A 9294-nucleotide genomic window follows, 5' to 3' on the forward strand; every position below is an offset into this window, starting at 1 on the left:
CTTTTATTGTTGTTTTTTTTCTATTTTGTAGAATTTTTTTATGGTAGGTATAACAATTCGCTTAATAATGAGACTGGTTGAGAAATTGTAATTCCTAAGTGTCCTATTTTGCATGTTGAGTTTGTGGACCAATTACACCACTTCCACATTAGTCTAGTAAGATTTGAGCATAGCTCATGATACAAATGAAAATACAACAGGTGCTATAGGGGTCTGTTGGTTACGCATGAAAACCACTAACCCCAAAAGGGGCAATATCTTGTATGTACTGTTACACAAATCTAACTTCATTATGAGGTGTAACCTATAATGCTTGTCTACCGCAGATGAACCTATCTACTATCGTCTAGAGGTTTCCTAACACATCTTTGCACAAATTCCTTAACACACAGAGTAAACATCGAATATGGCCACAACTGGCATGGGGAAGAGATCAATCAACCAATAAATCAATTAATCTATACATTGGAATTTTAAATATAAATCACAAACATCATAATATTGCCAATTGCTACAACATCTTAACATACAATTCATTAGTCGCATGAAAGAAAAAGGTATAAAAAATAGTACTTCCTAAAATTTTAGATTGCAGTAAAACTGATAATTTTATGACCACAAATAGAATAGAATTGAATACACATTGGTATAGGAATACCTAATATTTTCCTGTATATCTCATAACATTAGACATAATAGACAACTTAAGTAATATTCAGTTGATCAGTTTGAAAAGAGCTATGAGAACTAGGTCCCAACAACTCTTCCTTAACAATGACTTTGTGGAGGGCCGTCTGCTGAAGGCTTCCTCTCCCAGCACCCTACACCGCAAGGTTATTCTCTCCCTTTTCCCCTACCTTCCTTGCCTGTTTTGGGGGGGGGGGGTCCACCCCATCATCCACTGTTAATACCACGCGACACAGCGCTGCCACTCCACATTCTACCCGACCACACCATGTGCTCTCCCCACCACCTGTTCCCCTCCTGCCCTCTGCGCATGCTTGTCCCTGCCTGCCGTAAGGCCGCTAGGGAGAAGCGCAACAATATCTTGTGCATTGTCCCATGCACAGCGCTCTTTTGTGTTTCGAGTTCCTCCCTGGCGGCCGCTAGACCACGAACAGAACTATAATATAAAAGATTATAACAATAATAGTTAAAATTATATGATTTTACTATGGTTATAGCAGGTGGGGGTATAACCATTCCAAATAGGCAGGCTTTACACTCTAAATTGGAACCTGCTGGCCTAAAACTAATGTTTTGGGTTAGTTTCTTGTTCTCTGTGGCCAGGGCCTGGTAGAGATTTTTGGACAAAGCCCAAATAGCAGCCTCATCTGTTCTGAGGAGCAAAAAGAGCTATGCCGGCCTTGCATTGTTTCCTCAGGTCTGTGTAGCCTAAAGGTGCAACTAGGTCACAATTGTATCGGGGCAGTAAGGGCACCAGCAATCAGATATCTCCTTGTCTTACTGAACCCGCACTAAAGATTCCAGATGTAGAGCATTCTATCTCATGAATGTAATGAGGCTTTGCTGGGTAAAAGAAGTAATCCAAGTTAGAAAATGCTCTACACCATATGGATTAGCTATCAGCGCACTGGCTCAATTTGCCGTTTTCTACATTTCTATACGTCCCTAGGTCCCACTGGCATGGGGTTGGGGTCAGAGATTACCTCGGGTAGTTCGAGTTAAGGTATCTAGGCTCTTCTAGAATGCAACCAAGCGCTAATTAACCCCAAGCTCCAGACTCATGTATTATGCTGAAATAGTTTAAATGGCCACACAATGTTGAAACAAGGAAAATGTATAAATCAGAGTTTGAAATTCATTGAGCAATGGCACACAAACATATTCCAAGTACACCTGAAAATGTAGCTTCTGTCTTCAGTCAATATCTGCGACTTACTAACGCTTAAGAGTTTCTTTTGTGGGAGCTATATCAAAGCACCTGGCATGCAATTCAATAAAGTGTTTATTCTGAGGTATGGATTGCTATTTTTTACAGGTATTATAGCTCAGTGTTTATGTTTGATTTCAGAATCTTGCCCAGTAGTGTTGTTTTATTTGCATTCGGTGATTTATAACTTTGCTTTTGCAATTACAAATGCAGGACTGCAATACGAAAAAATGCAAACAAAAACCCAGAACGCTAAGGCCAATAATTGCTCAACCGCCTGTTCATTTATCTTGTAATAAAATGTATATTCTGTAATGTTGTCTACCATTATTTAGAGGTGTTATGATATGCATACATGCTTTGCTCAGGTTTTTAGTAGCACCCGGGGCAGTGGGTGCAGCCAATCAGGTTCTGCGGTTCATGGGCTGAAACTGCTGACCTCAGCCTGCATTCCATGGAACTCACAGGCTGCTTCTATTGCTGCACCATCTTCCCCCCCACAATCCTGTTTTTTTAAACTATAACCCAACTCCCCTCCGCTTCTTACCTGATTGTTGCTGTGGCGAAGCAGCTTCCCTCCTTTTTGCTTTGCCGACCGCAATGGAAATGGGAGAGGGGCTCCGTATGGAGCCCTGCCATCCAGAACCATGGCGGGCATTTTAGAAAACGATTTTCATTCATTGAACGGGATGCACGCGTCGCCCTGGTAAATGAATGAAAACACTTTTTTATTAGCACCGCGGGTTACCGCTTTGGTAACCCGGAGTGCTAATGTGGCGTTATGCACCCGTTCCATGGGCAATACTGGGGAGCCTATGAACCGCCCTAACTTTGCTTGGGCCGATAACTCAGGCCGCCGGGTCGTTACCTCCAAGGTTTTGCCTGTGAAACAAGTGCATAACACTACATTAGCCCCCGCTGCATGGGAGCCGGCCAATCAGGAGGCTGGAAACGCGTGCTGCTACTCCAAATCTAGTGAGCGATCCAAGCTGCCTGATGGCCGCCTCGCGGGCCTGCCATCTCCCCCACTTACCTGATTGTGGCGGCGGTACCACCCGCTGCAGCTGCTCCCCTGCCTCTTCCAGTCACCATGGTAATGGAAGAGGGGCTCTGTATGGAACCCCCATTCTACTACCATAGCGGCCATCTTGGAAAAGTATTTTCATTCATAGAAAGGGACGCGTGGCGCGCCCCGTTTAATGAATGAAGATGCTTTTTTTTTAGCATCCCAGGTTACTGTGTTGTTAACCCGGGGTGCTAATGGCATTCTTGACGTTCTGCGGGCTATACTGGGGGTAACGTCCCGGGGCCCTCGTTTAATTACCACCCTCACTGCACTCGGGCCATTAACTGAAGCTGCTGGGCCGTTACCACTGCTATGGCCCATGGAACGAGTTAACACCACAGTAAGTACCTTATATCAACTTCAATTGTTTCTAGTTATTGACATGGGGCATGAACATGTTGAAACTTTTAACTAAAATGAAATGTGATTCTCCAAATGAAGCAAACAAAAGAACTGAGTAGAAACCTTCGATTTGTCTCAAGCCAGATATTTGTCTTTAGAAGAGGGTGTGGAATGGATATATTTTAAGCATGGAGGCAATATATATATTTGTTGCGCTCATCTCTTCCACTTGTGTACCTCCAGTAACAATAAAAATGTCAAGCTGCAAGCTACTCGCCAGGCATAAAAGTAACTTGCTCCCTGCCATTAATGTTAATTCTCCATATACACATAGCTCACTACTTCTTAATTTCCAGTAGTGTATTATTATCCCTCGCCAAGGGCTAGGGAGGAGTGTACATTGTCTAGCCTGCCCCAACTGAGCAGGCCTGTATTCTGCAAACCTTCTTTTTCACTGTTGCCCTTTGCCCCGCTTGCAGTAAGCCTGGACAGAGGGTCTGGCTCCCAGCCACGGGGCAATGGGCCAAATGCTGATTCTGAGACTATCGCAGGCTTTGACCCTAGTCCTGGAGCCTTTGCAATAGTTAGGTTACAAAAATTTAAAATAACCTACACTAAAAATAACGCTTTCAAAATCACGTTTACTGAACGAAGTCATAGAAATAATGGCTACAATGGCTGTTAATTCCTAAAAATAACGCTGCCTGAATGAAGTGAAAAGACCATTTCAAACTTCAGAATTCACATTATCTATCATTTAACATTTGAAAAAGTGTAAGAATAATATATCACAGCTAGTCAACTGGGTAAAGACATCTATTTAATTAACTTGAATAAATAGAAAGGCAACAAGTTAAATGAAACATACAAAGCATTGGCAAAGCCAACAGTTTTGGCTTTTGTGTAAAAACGGGACAAACGTTCACCAGACGCTTCCATAGTGGTACTACCGGGCCATCGGATGGCTAGAGCTGGAAAATGGTGCAATTAGCTGGGCATATGATAGCAGTCCTGGCAAATACCTCTCTAATACATATAAATAAGACAACATTTTTTCACTTTGTCAATGCCTGGTTTTAATGCAGCATCAGTGCAATGAACAGATATAATACATGTCACCCTGCAATACCCATATAAAATCCTGTAAATAAGGTATTACTCAATCTGATCGTTTCGAATTGATCGTATGGTACATCTGGCCAAATTCGGTCACTACCATTCAATCAATTTGAAATTATCAAATTCGGTAATCACTACCAAACATGGGGAGTGGAACTTGGTAGTGATGGCCTTTGTGGATAGCGGGGGTGTCCCCCGCTTCCGATGGTTTGGAGGCAGGGGACAGGGCGAAAAAAAGAAAAGAGGACCCTACAGCGTCGGATTTGACCGGCGTCGGTGGGACGGAACTGACGCTGCAGGGTCAGAAGAAAAGCAGACTTCAAAAATGTAAGTGGGGGTGTATGGGGGATGTATTGGGTGGGGTGGGGGTTAAAGGTTTGCCGATTTGGCCATGGCAAAATTGTCTTCACGGTAAAATTGACCATGGTCAATTTGGCTGCGAAGAATTCTGCCCTGGCCAAATCGTATACATCCGTAACTAATGTCCTTATTACAGGTTAGTTGTGACAACACTACGGACCTGTAAGAAAATGACATCACAACTCCTCTGTAATCAGTTATTACGTTTCAGTTATGAGGTCACTATAACCGCTGCCAGGACAGGGCAGAATTAAAGTGTCACTGCTGCACCTAATTAAAGCTGTGAAAAAGTTTTCAAATTCCTTTTTTGTAAAATAGCTTTCTAGGACACTTTACAGCCATTAACTGATGAGGAACGGTTTATGGTATTATGTTTATTTTGTGCACTGCAGCAGTTATACACATGAGGACAAGAATATCACTGCATGCTATTACTTATTTTAAAACACAAAACGTCACAATGTTTAGATGCATTTATATTGACCTGCTTAAACTCATTTTCTGCAACACATTAGAAGCTGCATGTTATTTTTTTTTTTAATGTAAACAGGTTCTCAATGTATGTATTATATGTATCAGCAACTGGAAGATATCTTATAATTCATTATACAGGGCCAGGTGTTACATAGGTGATAGTGTATGGCCATGTATTATATGGAATAAAGAATCCAATACTGTATGTAAAAAGGATGTTGCAAGTCACCTTGGTATTTCCGTGACCTTATAAAGGAAGTTTACCCTCAGCCTCGATCCTCTATTTGGCCATGGAACTCCTAAGTGACTTGCAGTATCCTTACCTTACTGTATGCAGTACTTTGTGCCATGTATAAATCAAGTGGCGGAAGCCTCATTTAATTAAGGAAATGCCATCCTACCAGTAACACATGTTAAGCTGCAATTAAGCCATTGCCTCTCAGCAGACTGCTCAGAAATAATGCTGCAGGCCTGAGTTTGATGTTACTGTTTAATGGACCCAGCTCAAAGAGGATGCGTTTCGGGAAGGGATGGGGTGGGTAGTTGGTGGGAATGGCCTTAAGGATTAGCATGGCCATGAACAGTTAATGGTGGCTAAATAACCAAACAACACCTACAAGCTGTTTGTGCCTACAACGAAAATCATCTCCCTCCTTGTTGTAGTTCAGTGACATTGTTTTAGCTCATACGTGGTGTTTAAGCACCACCTAGTAGTCAAAACTAAAAAGGTAGGAATAGTGTAAATGTCAATTTGTTAATGTGAGCATAAGAGGAACATGTTGTGGGATAGGAGGGGTTCCCTTACTTTTGAAAAAAATTGTAAACAACATTTATTTTTTGACAACGATTTGCTTAAGGCACAGCTTCATGGAGTATTGAGGATACTATGGTGTCCCTCAACTTAATATGTTCCTTAAAAAAACATTATGTAATCCTGAGAGTAGACATTCATTTTTAAAATGTATGTACTATGGCTAGTTTAATTATTTTTCCTTTCAAGTTTATTGATTACATTATTTGTAACTTACATTTCATTTGTTTTACCTCTTCATGTTTACCCCTTCATTTACTTTGCTTTATTTTCTATGTGATATTTTGACATAGACCCTGATGAACACCTGAGCAATGGTGTTCTTTCCCCAGTGAGCTTTGACCTAACAGGCACAATACCCCGTCCCCGCTATGGGGCGCAGCACCTTTTGCCAGTGTGGCTGAGCTTCGGGCTGATCTCGGCCTGATCTAGAAAGGGAGATTGGGCCTGTGCTTTCACAGCCCTTGAGTGCCATCTCTTGAACCGAACAATGTCATTCCCTGGCCAAGGAGTTCTGGGAAGTAGGAGACGTTAATTCTCACATCGCCCCCATTCTGGCTGCCCCTGGTCCTTGTTGTGCATTGTGCATGTTTTATGAATCATGGGGGACGCGGTGGTGGAGAGTGTGTGATCGTGAAAGAAACAAAGAGCAAGCAGAGGCATGGATGCGTCTGCAGCGGCCAGTGGTGGCAGGAGTGGAGGAGTTGGTGCAGTGAGGAGTGGAGAGGTAGGGCGTAGGGGCAGCAAGGGAGGCAGGTAGAGCAGTGGAGCGCAGACCGCATCCTAGGCACAGTAGCTAGCACTATACAATGGAGCAACGTGCACAGCATCACGTGCAATTCTTCTCTCTCGTTTTCACTCCTGCCTCATTAATTCCTCCCCAGCGCTCTGAGGCGGGCTAAGGTCGTCGCAAGAGCTATACACGGAACTAATATGACATGACATCACATCGCCCCCCCCGGCCCCTTCCCCCAATGTTGGGCAGCAACCTGAAGCTCTGGGATTGGGTTTGGATGCGACTCCGGCGACTGCTTCCCATTGACTGTGCTGGCTGGGGCTGATGGGGTGATTGACAAGCGGTGCACATCCTGCCCTATAACTTCCCGACCTCTATCCTTCTTGTTTTTCCCACACAAAAACCGTCTGTTTCCTTTCCACTCTTTTAGGGCGATCTACAGGTGGAAAGTGTGTGATATACAGGCAATTTACCTGACATTACATCGCGTTGCCGGCTGCTTTAATCTAACTTTCATGGCATGACGTACTCCTTTTTTTTTCTCCCAGGCTTTCTTATTTTAACGCCCTCCCCCACCTGTGCTTCTTCTGCGGGTGCATTATCCTACATCAAAGATGCCAAGCTTCAAGTGACAGGAGGTTTAAAGGCAAACAAGGTGTATAGTTTAAAGAGAGTGCTGTTTGCTAGCGCACACACCCTTCCCCGAAGTATCCAGGAAAAGAAAGAACCACCGACCCGGGGCTATAGCCCCCCCCCAGCACGCTCCCCCCGCCCCTAGCAACGCCTTTACCAAACCTGCCATGCAATCGCATTCATCATGCTCGTGGGCAATCCTTTGCCTCGGTTCGCTGTAGGTGCTCCGAATGCAGAAGGACCCGCTCACCTGTAGCAGGAGCACGATGGAATTATCTACTCCCAGGTCCAAAAGCCTCGGGCGCTAAATGAGGTTAATTGGGTTCTGAGACTTTCGAGTGTTATAGGCAGCAGGCGAAAGGCGCGACTACCGCGAACTTGGCAGTGGAAAGGTAGCCAGTTCAGAAGATAACACATATGGAAGTCGGTTCCCTCTGGGCTAGAGCTTAGAGGACCGCATCCCTGCCAATCTCAGTGCAGCCCAAGATGTCAAAGTTGTAGAGGAAAATACTATTTAGCTAGAAAAAATGAGTGCCTCTTTCTGAACGTGTCAGCATGTCCCCGTCTGCGGTATGTGGGTGGGTGCAGGTCGTGCTAAGCTTCGTATTGCCATGCAGCAGGGTTCTTTTCAGTTGTGTAATGTCGCGAGGTTAAGAGAAGCAAGATACACAGCCACAGCAATACTGTCTTACTTTAGCCCGCAGGAAGCCCCGTGGATATGCTCCTCCCAGTAGGACAGGTGGCGTCTAGGCGCGCCTCCGGTGAAGCTGGCGTGGGATGTCTGTCAGCAACGTTTCCGGATCGAGACTTGAGCACATGCGAGACAGGTGCAGTTCAGCCAAGTCTCAGACACTATTAAGACAAGTGCCGTGCCACGCCACTGAACACATGATAATCTCTGTGAGTCAGACGATGAGCTCGCCGGGTCCTTGGCGGACTGGCAGTCCACTGGTATCTCCTGAGAGGCAGGCGTGGGACGTTGTCATGGCTGAGGAAATGAAACCCTTCCCTTGCTTCAATGACAGACGTCTCGCTCCTTCAAGGAGCTGTTCTTGGAAATGTGCCACCGTCCCTGTCCCGTTGAATTATTGTGCCCGCGCCCCACGTGAAATATTAGCAGCCTTTGAATAATTAATCTGTTAATTCTGCAACTTCAGCCAGACAAAGAGGGTGTTTGATCTCCTGGCTCCAGTTGCAGGGAACAATATGAAATAATCAGGATATGGTAACCTGTCTGCATTTGTGAGCTGTAAACAACACTTACCCGAACTCTCTCTCTCTCCCCGTTGGGAATGGGGAAGTGGAGGGGTTGGGGGGTGTTGACAGTAACGGACCGGAGAATCGGGAAATTACAAGCGTCCCGGGCTTGTTTGTAACCATCTTAAACTTGCGTGCGCATTCTATGCTTCGGGGCACCAGCCGAGGTCACTAGGAATACTTTACCAGCGCGCGTTACTGCATCCAAAGCATATACCGAACTATTGCAATCAGCTTGCAAACGTCTCTTCTTCTTCATCATTATATTCTGCCCATCACATTCGTGTGGCTCCAAAGTAACTTTCGGGATACAGCTGTGTCTCTTTAGCACCACCTTATGGAAGAAAAAAAAGATTCGGAACGTTTCCCTCGTGTTATGCTATGTTATACTGAAGAAAATCACATATGCGCCCGTCTGCAAAGAATCCTCCTCACAGTGGAAACCCTAGAGAAGAGCCTGCTCTGTGCAGAGTCCACGTGCATCTCTGGACGCATTAGTATCCTTATGCTGGAGGAAAGGCAAGGCTCTCTACAGATGTTGCCTGCTGTTTGGCATGTGTTAAATGCAGGTGGAGTCCAGGGATCCAGTGTAATGGCGGCAG

General features: G+C 44.8%; 1 protein-coding gene across 1 annotated transcript in view; it reads right to left on the reverse strand.

The window, feature by feature from the left end:
- Positions 1 to 8346, reverse strand: part of LINGO4 (leucine rich repeat and Ig domain containing 4) — a 608425-nt gene extending 600079 nt beyond the window's left edge. The window contains exon 1 of the mRNA XM_069650807.1: positions 8128 to 8346. The gene's annotated coding sequence lies outside the window, so the exon portion shown is untranslated. The remainder of the gene's footprint in view (positions 1 to 8127) is intronic.
- Positions 8347 to 9294: the final 948 nt, after the last annotated feature.

The sequence above is a fragment of the Ambystoma mexicanum genome, chromosome 1p (assembly GCF_040938575.1).
Source record: "Ambystoma mexicanum isolate Mex_15411 chromosome 1p, UKY_AmexF1_1, whole genome shotgun sequence".
Lineage (NCBI taxonomy): Eukaryota > Metazoa > Chordata > Amphibia > Caudata > Ambystomatidae > Ambystoma > Ambystoma mexicanum.